The 16737-nt window shown below is 37.9% G+C and overlaps 1 long non-coding RNA gene across 1 annotated transcript in view; it reads right to left on the minus strand.

Annotated features, from left to right (window-relative positions):
• The window catches only part of LOC120227013, a 27575-nt gene extending 17554 nt beyond the window's left edge, over positions 1 to 10021 (minus strand). Inside the window, exons 1-2 of the long non-coding RNA XR_005527142.1 lie at positions 9907 to 10021; positions 2981 to 3089 (exon numbers count right to left, since the gene is read on the minus strand). This is a non-coding gene — a long non-coding RNA (uncharacterized LOC120227013). The remainder of the gene's footprint in view (positions 1 to 2980; positions 3090 to 9906) is intronic.
• Positions 10022 to 16737: the final 6716 nt, after the last annotated feature.

The raw sequence follows: 16737 nt of genomic DNA on the forward strand, positions 1-16737 counted from the left end.
CTCAGTTTTTGTCAGCATTCAAAAGTCTCTCATGGTTTGCCTCTCTCCCTTTCCCCCACCATTTCCGCCCTTCTTCTCCCCCTTGTTCCTCCGTCAAGTTCCTCCTAATCCTCCTATACGTGCAAACATACAGATGAATGGATCAAGAAGATGTGGTTTATCTATACCATGGAATACTACATGGCAATGAGAAACAATGAAATCTGGCCATGTGTAGCTACATGGATGGACCTTGAGGGTGTTATGCTGAGCGAAATAAGTCAGGCAGAGAAGGACAAATATCATATGTGTGCACGTATAGGAGGACTAGGAGGAACTTAAGAGAGGACCAATCGGGAGAAGAAGGGGGGAAATGGTGGGGGAAAGGGAGAGAGGCAAACCATGAGAGACTCTTGAATGCTGACAAAAACTGAGGACTGATGGATGTGGGGGGGAGGGGGGGATGGGCATGGAGGAGGGCACTTGTGGGGATGAGCACTGGGTGTTATGTGGAAACTAATTTGACAATAAACTATTTGTAAAAAAAAAAAAAAGTAATAATGTTCTCTATGAGAAAAAAAATAATGCTTTTATTTCCTCCAAAATTAATCCAATTAATATTGCTGAATAATTTCAAGACCACATGTGTATATATGTGTGTACTTCATTTTATTAGCATTGTATATTGCTTGTGTTATGTTCTCCCTTCTATTCACAGGGATATATTGCCTTTTTAAGGTTTAACCTTTAATGCGGATTTTGAATATGGCTGAAGTTTCACAAAGTAAGGATCAGTTCAAGGATTTTTTTCTCCAAAAGCATTGATATGAGTTCTATGACTTAATTTCACTTTGATGGATTTGCAGATGACAGTCCATGATAGTGATGCCAGTGGAAAACAAAGGACAACCAAATATGAGAACGACTCTGGAACTTTACAGGGTGTTTTCAGGGTCTGCATCAGAATTCTACAGAAGAACTGAGCCTTAAGTTGGCAGTGAAATGAGAATGGAAAGTTAAGAGTTAGTGTGTCAGTGACTTTCAATTGGTATTTTTTCTTTTCTGTTATGTATTAAAAATTACATAAAAATTAGAAGGAGAGGAATGGTTAAAAAAAATAACCTGTCATGATAAAGACATTCAGCATTTACCTAGACTCACAGATGCATTGAATGAGAAGAACTGGGTTGTGAGAGCTAAACTTATTCCAACTCCCTCATTTTATAGAAACTTAGAGGCTCGAAGAGGGAGTGGAATCTCCAAGGCTCAGACAGTGAATCATGATGAAGGGCAGGCTCCTTGGATTCTATGAACAAGGTGGTAATGAAGCATTAAGTGCCACTTTACCTAAGAATGTGCAGCTTAATCACAGAGTTTGGGGGTCTGGTTTCTCCTTTGTTTCCTTTTTATATCCTTGTGGGCTGCATTCAGTCAGTTGCTTTCTAGAATGGAATTTCCAATAAATATATTGTCTTTAGCCCTTAATTTTTGAATTGTAGATTGAATTTTTAAGTTGAGAAGAATATTGAATTTCAGAAAGTTAACGGAGTGTTGTTAAAGGAAATCAAAATAATTAGAATGCCGATTTCCCTGAGTATTCCCTGTGCACTTCAGGGGTCAAAAGAGTATTTTAAAGTGATTTCAAAATGTAAAATTGTTAACTGTGGTATATAACCTATACCATGCTGTGGCATGGAATTAACATATGGAGAGTGCTTGGAAATTGGTACCATTCTAAATCTTTAAAAATTGATCTTTTTATTGTATTAACTGTCCTTTAAAAAGTTTCTCAGTAGTATTCACAACAAAAAGTTCTTTTTTGTCATATATTTTCTACAGCCCACTTAAGATTTCTATCAAAGCCTACAGGGTTGTTTTCATACATCTTCTACCTCTGTAACTATTTGTCACAGTAAAAATGAAAGGACTTTTGGCTTAACCTTGATCCACAAGCCAAGATTTTTTATTTTCTCCCATTCATACATATTGGTGAACAGATGTGTGACAATGACTTCATGGGGCTTTCAGTAGGGCCCAAATATTCAAACTCTATTTAACTCTACTATCAGGCCCAGATGTGGGTCCTTTAAGACTCAACGGAGTAGCAACTAAGGCATTGATATTTCAGGAAAATGAGGTATGCTTTTTTTTTTAACTAATTGAACACACCAAAGAAGGAAAAGGAGAGATGTTTTGTATTACAACTTTTGAGAAATATTCAGAGAACTCTAGGATGTGGCTGAAATCCTTCCCATCAGGCAGAGCTTCTTGAGTTACCATACCTTTCACTATAAATACATTTTTTAAGTGATGGCAATAATTCTGTGACTATACTGCCCAATTCCCCATAGCACCAGCACTGAATATATTAAAAAAGAAGTGAAAATGTCTGTCTTATTGCTTCTGGCATAACCCCTAGATCTCTTTTATTTCTATACTCCGTCAAATATAAGGCAGAATATTGAGACAAATTCTATCTCTAAATACTAACAAGAAATTCAGGCATAGGTCGGAGATGATCAAGGTGGATTTTGCCACAGCATTGTGCTAATTTTGTTATAAACAGGCATGCCACACGCCTAAAGGATGTAATTTAGAGGAAATGGTGTCCTGTCTAGTCTCTAGGAACTAGAACAAGGAGCAGAAGTCTAGAGGACTGAGAGAAGGAGATTCTGGATAAATCATAGAATTTTCTCCTAATTACAGATGTGTAACAGGGAACTAACTGTCAATGGAAGGCTGTAATCTGTCTAAAGACAGCTAAGCCATAGTTATGTCTTTCATGTACATTTGTTCAAGCACAGACTGGTTGATCATTGATCAGAGATGCTACAGAAGAAGAGTCTTGCCCCAACCTTGAGAGTTAACAAGATCACTTTCTGCTCTAAAACCTACAATTTTAATTTAATCACTCACTCCAGCCACGATTAAGACTGACCTCAAATAGTTCCAACTCCATTCACGTGATCACACAATCTTTACACACACTCAATCAACAGACCTTGAGTGACTGTCTGGACACCATTCCAAGGCTGGCATAGAACAGGGAATAAGAAAGGCAACATAGTCTCTGCCATTGTGGAGCCTGTGTTTTTTGGGAAGTAGTTCATCTAAATATAAATAGACACAGAAGATAAGTGTTACTTTTATTATCCCATTACTGTTCTTGAAAAACTAGTAGGCTCTGTGAAGGAACTAAAATAAGGTAATGTGATAAATGAGGACTAGATTAGGCTACCAAGATAATCAGGAAAAAATATTTTTAAGGAGTGAGTGCCAAAGAACAGAAAGGAGTCATTATTGGAAAACTTTTCTGGCAATAATCCAGAAAAATGAACATGGCATGATCAAAGCCCCTGAGGTAGGGTCAAGCTTAACCACAACCAAGGAACAAAAAGAAGCTAAAAGGTTAGGTCCGGAGATAGTCATAAAAATTTACACCAGCTGGTCCTTAACTTCAACTATACATGGGATATTTCTTGCAATGAGTTAGACATGTATATCATCCAAAAAAAAATTGTTGATCTGAAATTACATTGGAAATTCTGAGACTCTTGACAAGGGCACACAACCTTATTAAAGATCACAGCCATCATCATTTTCAAAAGCTTCACTTTGGCGATCACCAGCAGACATTTAACAGGGGTGTTTAATATCCTCCCTAAAAAGACTGGGCCGGGAAGAACAAACATTCTAGCATGTCTGCAATGTGAGCCTAGCATCTCACAATTGAAAACTGGCTGGAGCTTACCCTGCTGGCTGCTTTGCCAGCAGTCCAGCATTTAAAGTCTTGAATTCCTGTCCGTTCATCTGTAGTTGTGTTTATGTCTCTCACTTAAGCAGTTTTCAACACACTTCTGTGGTTCTTTTGATATAGTGAACGTGCAGGTGTATGTCTGACTATGCCAGGGATTGTGTCCAGATCTAGTCTTTATTGCGAAAACAGACATCTTTGAGTATCTGAATCATTGCATATGCCATATTTACTCTTGTGTAGGTAGGCCAATTTTCCTCCAGCTAAAGATATAACTTAAAATTATTTCTCCCGACTTACTCCTCCACTTTTCCCATTGCTTATGCTAAATAATTCAGCTCACAGTTCCAAAAGTGAATGTGAGTAATCCAACCCATTTGCATTCTTTCAGGGTTAGAGAGAAGGTCAAAGCATGCAGAAAAAGGAGTCTAGATCCAACAGACTTAGACAAAAACCCTGGCTCTCTATCTCAACAGGTCAAACTAACTGCTTCAACTAGACCAAGATTTTATTTTTGTTTTGATCTCATTTTCTGGAACACAATTTGGGGAGACTGGCTAGGCATGGGAGTGAAACATTCAATGGAGCTAGCCTATTTCCAAAGTCTCCTCTAAAGCTCAGGTTTTGAAACCTTTGCAATTATGAATTGGAAATCCATGCGTTACATAATGCATTTCTGGGAAAATGCCCGAGACACATATGCACTCTACAAAAGTCTAATACTAACATTAATCTAATGAATGGTATATTAGAAAAATGATTTGTGTACATCCTAATGGAAAGCATATTTCCTGAGCAAAGCTTGCAGATTAAAATGCAAAAAATAACTCCATCCCCTAAACATAGCTTCCAGCTACCACATCAACCAAGAAGATCAGTTGGTGCATCTTTCCAGAATGCTGAGTGATTGCTCTTCTTTTTGTGGCCCAAGGGAAAGCGTTTTCCAAATCTTGTGCAGGTGTCTAAGAGAGACTACCTAAAAGGAAAGAAACTGAATTCTCCTTTTTGAGCCCCTGGATGACTCTTTTTATATATAAGCTTATTTTTTTTAATACTAGTTCATTTTTCAAATGCAACAAAAAAACCAAGGCCCTGTTTATCCCAGGGGGTTAATTTGGTTAAACTTGATACATCACATTGTGACTGGCTTCATATTTTACTCCAAAAGTCATATCATCTTTTATCTTTAATTTATAGTGATCATCATATTCATTTCTCAACTAAGGCAGGTACTTCAGGGAGAGCTAGCATTGATCTTTAATTTTTTTTCTCTCTTTTTGTAATACGTACTTTTTGACCCTTAAGAAATAGCACTGACAGGAGTTTTGTTTTGTTTTTTGTTTTAAAAAGCAAGAGTTTCAGATTGGGGATTCTTTTTAACCTGCTAAAGACAAAATCAGGGGCACCTGGGTCGCTCAGTAGGTTGAGTGTCCAACTTCGGCTTAGATTATGATCTCATGGTTTGTGGATTTGAGCCCTATGTCCAGCTCTGTGCTAACAGTTTAGAGCCTGGAGCTTGCTTTGGATTCTGTCTCCCTCTCTGTCTGCTCCCTCCTTGTTCATGCTCTGTGCCTGTCTCTTAAAAATAGATAAATGTTCAAAAATAAAATAAAATAAATAAAAGAATCCATTTTTGTCACCCAGTAGGTAACTTGGCTTTAAATAAAATCAGTATCCTACTGTTTTTTGTTTTTTGTTTTTTTTTTTTTTGAGAGAGAGAACTCTAGCAGGGGAGATGGGCAGAGAGAGAGAGAGAATCTTAAGTAGGCTCCACACCCAGTGCGAAGCCTGATGCAGGGCTTGATCTCATAACTTGCAAGGTCATGACCAGAGCGGACATCAAGAGTAGGACACTTAACCACCCAGCTGTCCCTCACCATTTTTATAGTGCATATGTCTTCAGAAGATATGGAGCCTGAACTGAATGTTTCATGTAGCTGACTTCTGATTATTAACAGGTGAGAGTGAGGAGAGGCTCTAAAGAGCGACTTCAGTGACGTAGGAGATGAGAAATTAAACGCTCTTTGCCAAGGACAAATGAATTTCTGGGCAGAACCCAGAGTCAAGGCCAACAGATTCATAATTGCATTTTAAGGAATCTACATCCCCCCTAATTGTCCTGACAAGCAGCCAAAAGGGATTGCAAATCAAGGTATATACAGAGCTGAGCTGTCCGGCAGCAATAGCAACAATCCCCTTTCTCATGTCACCTGCTGCCAGTAGGGGCCAAGTGCAACTTGAAACCGAGACCCAAGGGATTCAGTCCCTTTGGGGTGGAGCCAGCCAGATCAACGCACACCCATGGTGTATCAGAGCCAGCAGCCAGATTTAGACGTAGAGATTCAAACAGAACTGACCCATGACTCTTCAATTTCTCTCTCATGTTGTGGCCAAGTTGCTCCCCTTGGCTCCTATTTCCTCCACATCCAGTACCTCCTAATACAACCCGCAGTTTTCCTGTTCTTTACCGGTCTTTCTTGGGCCCTGCATATATTTTTGAGTCTGATCATCTGTTCCATTTCATCACCTTCTGAAGAAACATGGATAATGTCCTCTATGATGCCTCAGAATCAAAGGTGCTCTGCGAATGATACCTGTCAAATGTTATTATCATCCTGCACATAGATCTTTGGTCTTGAGTGCATGTTAAGAAATACCATCATTTTTACTGCTTCTGGCATGATTACAAATTAGTGCTCTTCTAAGAAAGCCCTAGAGAGCACAAAAATGAGGATTTTATTAAGAGTCGTTATGATAAGAGATAACTTGATAAAAAAAGATTGAACATTGGAACTGGGGTCCATTAGGAGCTCTGTCCACCAGCTAGCTGCAAATATTCCAGCAAATCACTTAGTTCTCTGGTCTTCAGATTCCTCGTGAAAAACGAGGGGTCTGGAGTAAATGATCTCTGCAATCTCTTCTAGTCCTAAAGCTCCAAGACACAGAAGAGAGAAGGAGCACTATTTCATTAGTGTTCCTGACTCTCTTTATCTAGTAAGAGATCCTTATCACATTACAGCATGATCTCTCTTTCTCAAACTGGATTTCTAGGCCGGTGGTGGAAGGCCCTTACAGGGTTAATTTACTTAGCTTTTGGTTTAGATTCCTCAGGCGCATTGTGTCCAGCCTTAATATTTTACACTGTAAGCCATATCATCTTTTATCTTTTATTTATAGTGATCCTCATATTAATTTCTCAATAGCAGCTGGTGCGGCAGGAGGGACAAGTCATTGATCTTCCAATTTATCCGCTACTCTTACATATCCTGAGGTCGAGGCAGCCTGGAGAGATTGATGGAGCCCTGGCACCCACCCAGCAGCTGTGTGTTCCTCATGCATGAAAATCAACCACAGGAAACCGAAGTTCGACAATTGGCAGCAATATCAGCCACCTCTGTAATAAATATAACAGGGCATTCTTTAATAATTGAATGGGGTGTCAGATTGGGAAATGAAAAACCTCCTGCGTGAGAGTGCCTGGAGAGCCTCGGACTGACCAGGAGGTGGTATATTTGGGATTCGGGGGGAAATGCGGGAGGCTGTTGGCGGATGTCAGCCTCTCATATAAGCAAACATTCTTATTTCTTATTTCTTGATTCTCAAGCAACTCAAGATACAGAGTCAGCAATGCTTCCTTTGTTTTCTGCAAAGCCAAATACTTTTTAGGAAATATATATATTTTACTTTCGCAAGAAAAATAACAGGTCCTCAGGTCATGTTATTGCCCAACAACGTAGAAAGGCCCACTGAGCTACATCCACTATATTTGTTATTAGTCACAGATACCGGGTGAACAGTTATGCCCAGAGCTGTGAATCCCTTACAGGTTTTCTCGTGGGGACAAACCACTCATTGATTCTGCCCCCCCCCCAACTGATTCTTAAAGGAAGGTCCTTATTCCTTGTCATGGCTGACTAGTGACCTCCACTAGGCCTAGCTATGGTCTTAGTTGACTCAAGCCCCTGACAGCAGTTTAACCCTGAGCTGGTTACCACTACCCCCCACCCCCGCCCACTCCACCCTACTGCCCGTCAGCTAACTGTCCTTGTTTAAACTTAGGTGTTGGAGACTTACGTGATCATCAGCTTTGTGTCTGATGAAAACCCACCCGCTGAGGGCTAGCTCTCTCTTTTATTTATCCGTGGCTGGGAAAACAATTGCTAAGTGTGGAATCAGTTTCCCGTTAGGCCACATAGATGACACTGGAGTGGCAGAAGAGCAAAAAGCCCACAGACGTGGCTGAGGTGGAACAACAAGGAAGCAAAGCTTCTCCATTACCTGCCTGTGAAAATATTCCACTCCTCTTGGTGATTACTCAGCATGCATGCTATATAGACACACATATTATCTCTGCATTTTTTTTTATAATAGAGTGACTAATAATGCCCTCCAGGGATAAACTGGAGAGTCAAGCTGCTCAGAAATTTCAGGCACAGAACTGCCAGGAAACTATTTACTTCTAACAAAACACGTTACAGGGATTCTGAGTGTACATGGGGTTTGAGCCATGTTATGATTTTCACAGATAGAGCCCCACAAAGTGTTCCGCCCAGTGTGCACTTTATCTGCCTCTGATGAACAGAGGTTGAGTCAATCCCTATGAGTGTTGAAATCACAGCAAATACGTTAAATGGCTTAACCTCAGACACCACCATTGTCTGAAATAAACAGACCATAAAAATGCATAATTCCTCCAGCAAGACTGCACAGTTTATACCGTTTTTCAATTTAGTTTCTCTTTGTTCCTTCAGTTTAAATACTACTTTCTCCTTTGGTTCTCTAATCAGGCTTCATTCCATGGTTACTTACAGGTATCAATAAATAAAAATTCAAGTGGAAACTGGCTCATAGACCAAAATGAAGATATATAAAATGTCATATTATCTTGTGGAGAACAAGTCAGACTTACTGAATATGATGAGTACAGTTTCTGGAAGGCACCTCTCCCATTGTTAGTATTAGTAGTGTGGTAGAAACAGGGGTAAGAGTGACAGCAATGAAGTAGTGGTAGGAATGATATTGTGTGTTCCTACAGGACATAACAACCTTCAAAATATTTGTAAGTGTATTGTTTCCCTTGACCTTCAAAATAATCATATACGGTAGGCAGTCTGGTGTTCTTATTCCTATGTATTAGATGAGCAAACTAAATTCCAGAGATATTAAGCAATCCCCCCCAGCTCAGAATAATTAGGTTCTCTACCTACCAGTGTAGGTTCCCCTTTATGAATTAGTAAGACATATTATAAAGCAAGAATACTGATGATCAAGAAAGAAGCGAAAACCACATATCCCCAGAACTTTCCTTGTAAGAAGAGTTTGGAGGTAGCTCCCTTGGCATGAAGGTTATTAGGAGCCAAATGAGAATTTCTGGGTTCAGTAAAATATGTCCATCTGGGGGGGGGGTGAAGGGAACTTCAAAAATGCAACCTGTGAGATGAAATATAATTGGATATTTGTCCCCAAATGCTTCAAATCAGGGAAGTAAAGGGCTGATATGGCTTGAGACAGTTTAAAACCATACCATCCCTAAAGAAGGATCCTGCTCACCTATATTTTATAGCCTTAGCTGCCGAGTTTATGTGAACTATTTCTCCCACTTTCCCATCTAAAATATTACTATGAGACAGGAATGCTGAAATATATGACTATTTGGAGGAAGCTGAGTTCTAGAGGATTTGGAGCTCATGCACATGAAAATCGCTTAATGGTGAACACATGAATGAGGAGGGTCAGGATGATTGATGTCTGTCACTGACTATTAAGGCATGCTTCATCCAGGAAGGAAGTCCTTTGCAGCCATAAGTCTCCCTGCCACCTGTGATCACTTGCTCTGAATCTATGTGACTCTCCAGGTATCAGCTCAGCACAGGCCTCCTGTGGAAGACTCTGAAGCCCTCTGGGGAAGGCGGGGTCTGCCTGGTGTTGGACCTATGACAACCTTCTCTCCACCTCTATGAATCAGGACTGTCGGGTGAATGACTTTGGCAGCCAGGGGATCCTGCTCAGTAGAAGTTCAACCATGTTAGCAAATCTGAAAAGTCACCAATAAAACTATACACAATGGTTGGGTGCAGGTACCCAAGCAGCCTAACCTTACTGACCACAGTTATCTTTAGTTGAATTATGTGCCCTTCCATAAGATGCAGTCTGATATTATCAAGTGAACAAACCTTAAACATGCCGAAGTGAATGGAGCAGTACAGAAGAGTTAAAAACAAGGGGAAACTGATGATCATCCAGATTCGAATGATTAAACACCAACTTGCGTCTAGAAGAGGGCCACGCAGTCCCTGGAAGAGGAAAAAATAAAGAATGCGAAGTCATAAGAGCGAGGAGTATTTACCACCACTAAGAATATTAATAAGAATCCACATCCCTGGTTACGTAGGAATTCAGGAAATTTTCTTTGCTTTATCTTCACTGAAAGCCACCTGACGTAAATCCCAGAACTGCTGAGAAACACACTTGCCAAACCTTTGCAACAGCTTGGGACTCTGTTATATAAACTTTGGGAGCCCATTAAACTTGAAATAGAAAGCCCTTTGCAAATAGATGTTCTTATCTGTTTTGGCATATTCATCCCTCGTTGGAGAGTTGTGATTCAAAGAACACTAAATAATAATATAGTTTTAAAAAAGCAGTTGAGAAAACATAGCACTTCAAAAGGCTTAACTCTGGAAGCATTTCAAACACGAGGTTTTAGGATTACCAGCGTGGTTTCCTAATCTCCTAATTATTTGAGAATGAGGGCACTTTCATGTATCACTCTTTTTAGAATCACTGGAAATATCAATTAAACATGACAAATTAAGAGAATTTCCCTTGAGATGTGGGAACGTATTATACATGATGGCCTTTTGCTAGTGGTTAACAATTTGCCTTTAATCAATCCAGAGAAGTTTTATAAATTCAAGAAATTTGACAGCAATAATTTAGGGTTCATTTAAGCATTTGTATCCTATAATCATCAAAATTGCATTTATCTCTTTTTTAATGTTTACTTAGAGAGAGAGAGAGAAAGAGAGAGACAGCAAGCAGGGGAGGAGCAGAGATAGAGGGAGAAAGAGAGAGGGAGAGAAACCTAAGCAGACTCCATGCTTTCAGCGCAGAGCCTAATGCTGGGCTCAATCTCACGAACCATGAGACTATGACCTAAACTGATACCAAGAGTCAGACCCTTAGCCAACTGAGCCATCTCGGTGCCCCATGCATTCATCTTGGAAAAATTATAATTTCCATGTATAAGCCATGTTTACCAAAGTGACCAACAAAATCTCTCAAATTTCCATAGGGAACTTCCAGTTTTCTCCTGTTTCTGCTCTGGCCATGGTTACCCAGTCTCACCGTTCATGAAGCTATAAGAAGACGTCTTACCACAGTCACCAGCAGCCACAGGCAAAACATTTATCACCAGATGCCACCTCTGTCATTGGGTATCTCTGCAACCAGATGTGTACTTGAGCCCTGGATAGGCTGCAGTGTGACTCTGTTCCTCAAGGGCAAGGAAGCCATGGATGCTCTGGGTAGGGCTGGGGTAAACTTTATTTTCTCCTTTTCTGTAACACATTGGTAGAGGGTATCAAAAACTACTGCTGTGATATCAGTGAACATTGCTTTATTACCTTTCATTAAGAGTAACATCTCTCACAAGAATATAGGATATATATATTTTAAAGGAAATAAACTACACAAAATTGCAACTGATAGACTAGACTTTTCTGGTCGTTGGAATGTTTTTGTTAGGCCAAACTTCTGTTCTTAACTTTTCTAATGACTCGATTAAAGTATAAGTGACATCTAATAAACTGAACTAACTCAAAATACACAATTTGATAACGTTCTGAAATATGCATATATGTACCCATGAAACTATCAGCACAATCAAGAAAACAACGTATCCATTGCCCACAGAAGTTTCTTTGTGTCCATTCATCGCCCTCTTCCACTTTTCCCCATCCTGCCTTTCCACATCTCCAGGTGACCACTGAGATGCCTTTTATCATTAGAGAGGCATTTGCATTTCTAGGAAATTATGGAAATTGATTCCTACAGTGCAGAATCTTTTGTCTGGCTTCTTTCACTCAGTGTAATTATTTTGTGACTAACCCATATTTTTTGTGTGTATAAATAGTCTATTCCTTTATTTTGCTGAGTAGTATCCCATTGTACTGCAGCACATTCATCTGTGGATGGATGCTTGAGCTGGCATAATTTCTAGCTACTAAAAAATAAAGACTTGTATGAACATTCATATACAAGTCTTTGTATGAACTGTAACTTTTATCGAATAAATATCTAGGAGTCGAAGGACTGGGTCATGTGATAGGTACATGTTTAACTTCTAAAGAAACTACCGGTTTTCTGAAGTGATTGCACCATTTTCCTTCCCTCTAGATTTCCTATACTCCCTCACCAAAACTTGGTGTAGTCAGACTTTTCTAATTTTAACCATCCAATAGGTGTATAGTGGTTTTAATTTTCATATGGCTAATAGTTGATGATGTTGAGCAACTTCACATGTTTGTCATCCATACATGTCTCCTTGGTGAGATCTCTTCAAATATTTTGCCCATGGTTCTAACTTTTAAAAAACTTTCTATATATTGAGTTTTGAGAGTCTTTTGTGTTCTATACACACATCTTTTCAGATATATGATTTGCAAGCATTTTACTCTAATCTGTGGCTTTGCTTTCATTATCTAAATAATGTCTTTTAAGGAGCAGAAGTTTTGGATTTTGAGGAGACCTACATAGTTTATCATTTTTTTTCTTTATCTTTTTTTTTTGTTTCATCTCTAGGAAATCCTTCCTCACCCAAGGTCACAAAGTTTTCATCCTATGCTTTCATGTAGAAATTTTTATAAATTTATCTTCTGATCTATTTTGAGTTAATTTTTTATATGGCATAAGGAAAAAATTTCATCCTTCCACATATGGCTATCTCTGCTCCATACCCATGCACTACATGCCTCCAGTGGTATTGTCAAAAGACTATCCTTTCTCTACCAAATTGGCTTTCCGTCTTTCCTGAAAATCAGTGGTCCCTATATGTGTTCCTATATGTGTGGATCTATTTCTATTATCTATATTCTGTTCAACTGACCTATCATATCTGACTCTTGGTTATAATAGATTCTTTCCCTGATTTCTTTTCAGTTGCTCGTGTAAATAGACTCCTAGTAACATAGATTCACCATTTTACTACTCATATCTAGGTATATTTTATAATGCATTTTATAAATCAATAGAACTGAGGCTCAAACGAGGGTAACTGCTAAAAGACATTTTAAAAATGTTGTGATATAAAAACAATGTTTTCTACAGCCATCTAAACTCAATCAAATTCATGTGACCCTGTTCCAAAAAGTTAGTTTCCATGTGCATGGGGCTATAGAATGTGGGGAGTACGGAAGGGGTATATGTGGTCTATCCTAAAAAACATTATAGGGTGCAGAGGAAAAAAGGATAGAAAATAAGAATATTCAAATACTAAATGTTAAAATATTCCTACCAGTGTTTATAAAATTTACATTGAGATAAATAAGCAAATGATTATAAGAGACAAAAATTTAGAGAATATTTCAAAGTACTTTTTTTTGCCAAATGTACTAAGACAGTAGGAGTAACAGAGAAGAGTTTTCTGGAACCAACTTGTGCTTCTTTTTTCATCCCTATAGGGTGATTAGTTGTATTTTATTCAGCGTATTGTACATGTGGGTGTGAATAAGATGGATCTTCTCTCAAAAAGAGAAATGAGTCAAGAATATATGTTGTCAACTTGTCTGAAACAGTTTTCATGTTCTGACTCATTTTTCTTTGTATTGGTATTTGAAGAGATTTTGTTTTTTTAATTTGACTATTATAAAAACCTCAATAACTTCACTGAAATCCCATGAAAATAATATAAACAACTGTAATGGAAATTGAAAAGATGATAATAGCAATCAGTACTGTATTATTTCTTGTCAGTATTTTTTTAATCACTTGGAACAGTGAAAAAAACCTGTATTAATTTGACTTTTTGACCTTTAGTCTTCACTTTAGTGGAAGAAGTTCTTTTGAGAAGCAATTTCTTCCTTTTGCTTATTATATCTTTGTCCTTCAAAACAATTAATGACTATCCTTTGATAGGATCATCTTCGAGTTGTGCCAAAGGAGGACAGTTGTGCCAACTATGTGCAGACCTATGGGTTCAGAAAAATTATAAAGCTTGATGTTAGAATCTTGTGGAGTGTAGACTCATTTCTCAGAGAGAAATGGAAATATTAATGCATTTACATTGTTTAAAATAAACTGACACAGGTATATGGATAGCATCTTCTATTCTAGGCACAGTTGGGTTGTTGGCTGGGGGGACGCTGGTGAACAAGAGCTATAAAAAAGTTCTTGTCTATGGGGCGCCTGGGTGGCTTAGTCGGTTGAGCGTCCGACTTTCGCTTAGGTCATGATCTCGCAGTTCATGGGTTCGAGCCCCGCGTCGGGCTCTGTGCTGACTGCCAGCTCAGAGCCTGGAGCCTGTTTCCGAGTCTGTGTCTCCCTCTCTCTCTGACCCTCCCCTGCTCGTGCTGTCTCTCTCTCTCTCCTAGAAATTAAAAAAAAAAAAAAAGTTCTTGACTATAAGACACTTACAATTTAATTGGGAAGATGATACTCATTGACTCAATGAGGATAAGCTTGATGCAGGTAGTCTAACAGTCATACTTGGATAAACTTTTGCTATAGAAAAGATCAGCAGCCAATTCTATTAAAATCTTTAATTAGATGTCTAATAAACCTGAATATCAGGCTCAGATTCCACTTTAGAAATATTTCCAGGGGTGCTAACAGCCAACAATTTAATATGATTCCTAAAGACCTGACCCAACAGACCAGATTTCTTGAGTTTAACAAGTATATTGTCCTTCTTTAAGAAAGCTTACTCTTTGAACCATGTATGCTAAGTTCTAAGAGAATTAGATAGATAATAAGTGACATTTAAGTTCAGAGGTGGGAGAAAAAAGAGGCTCAGCTTAAGTGAAATATTTTGTTGAATTATTCAAAGTGGTAAACACTAACGAGCACATTAGTCAGACTCAGAAAAAGTTGAGAAATAAGATGAATGTCTAAAGATGGAGGTCAAAAATGCCATGCAGATTTAAGGGCACACACCTAGGATGAAAACAAAAAGGTTGAAAAAGACATTCCAAAAAGAGAACATGCAGAGGGGTGGGGTGGGGTGGTAGTGCGGGCATACTTGTACCAGACAAAATAGACTTGAATCAAAAACTGTCACAAAGAATACAATGATAAAAGAGTCAATTCACCAAGATACAACAATTATAAATATATACCTAATCAGCATCAGAACATCCAAATACATGAAACACATATTGCAGAACTCAGGGAGAAATTGACTCAGAAATACTGATAGAGAATTTTAATACCCACTTTCAATAATGCATAAGCTATCCAGACAGATCAATAGAGAAACAGAGCACTTGGACAGCAGTATAGACCAAATGGGCCTAACATACATATACAGAACCTCCTACCCAATAGCAATTAAACTTTCCACTGCCACAGAACATTCTCCAGGGAAGATCACATGTTAGATCACAAAACAAAACTTAAATTTAAGAAGACTGAAACCATACCACATATCTTTTCTGAGCATAATGGAATGAGACTAGAAATCAATAGTAGGGGGAAAAAAACCTGGAAAATTTACAATGTGTGTAAATTAAATAAAACACTCTTGAACACCCAATCAGTCAAAAAATAAATGAAAAGTTAAATTAGAAAATATCTTGAGACAATCAAAAATTAAAAAAGAACACACCAAAAATTACAGAATGCAACAAAAGCAGTACAAAGAGAGAAGTATATAGTGGTAAACATCTGCAGCATTACAAAATATCTCAAACAATCTAAATTTCAAGGAACTAGAAAAATACTAAACAAAGTTCAAAGTTAGCAGAAGGAAGAAAATAATAATGATTAAAACATAAATAGATGAGATAGAAAAAAATACAACAAAAAGGAATAAAGAATAGACAAACCAAAAATCAACAAACGTAGGAGTTGGTTTTTTGAAAAGAGAAGTAAAAGTGATAAATCTTTAGTTAGAATAAGAAAGAAGATTTGAACAAAAAAAAAGGAGATATTACAACTGATGGTGCAGAAATAAAAAGGATTATAGAATAGTACTATGAATAATTACACATTGACAAATTGGAATACCTTCAATAAATGGAGAACTTCCTAGCAACCTACAAGAGTAAATCAAGAAGAAATAGAAAACTTGAATCAGTGATCAAACATTTCCTTGAAAAAGAAAAAGTCAGAACCAGAAGACTTCACTGGTGAATTCTACTGAACATTTAACAAAAACAAATACTAATCCTTCTCAAAGTCTTCCAGAAAATTGAAGAAGGAGGAACAGCTTTAAACTCAGTTATGAGGCCACCATTGCTTGGATACTAAAACCAGACAAAGATGCTACAAGTAAAGAAAACTGCAGGCCAATATCCCTTATGAATGATGCACAAAACTTCAACAAAATACTAGAAAATCAAATTCAACAGCACATTAAAAGGATCATATACCATGACCAAGTGGAATTTATCCCAGAGATGCAAGAATCGTTCAACACACAAAATTCAATAAATGTGATACACCACATTAATATAACAAAGGATAAAAATCACATGAGAATCTCAAGAGATGCAGAAAAAGCATTAGGCAAAATTCAATACCTTTGATAATAAAAGCACTCAATAAATTAGGAATAGAAGGAAATTATCTTAAAATTTTAAAGGCCATATATGAAAAATCCACAGCTAACATACTCAATAGTGAAAAAGAAAATCTCTCTTTCTGATCTTAGAAACAAGACAAGGATGCCCACTCTACTTTTATTCAACATAGTACTAGTAGTAGTAGCTAGAGCAATTATGCAAGAAAAAGAAATATGAGGCCTCTAAATCAGAAAGGAAGAAGGAAAATTACCTCTGTTCATAGAT

Source organism: Hyaena hyaena, unplaced genomic scaffold, assembly GCF_003009895.1.
Source record: "Hyaena hyaena isolate Hyena2069 unplaced genomic scaffold, ASM300989v1 scaffold_1942, whole genome shotgun sequence".
Taxonomy (NCBI): domain Eukaryota; kingdom Metazoa; phylum Chordata; class Mammalia; order Carnivora; family Hyaenidae; genus Hyaena; species Hyaena hyaena.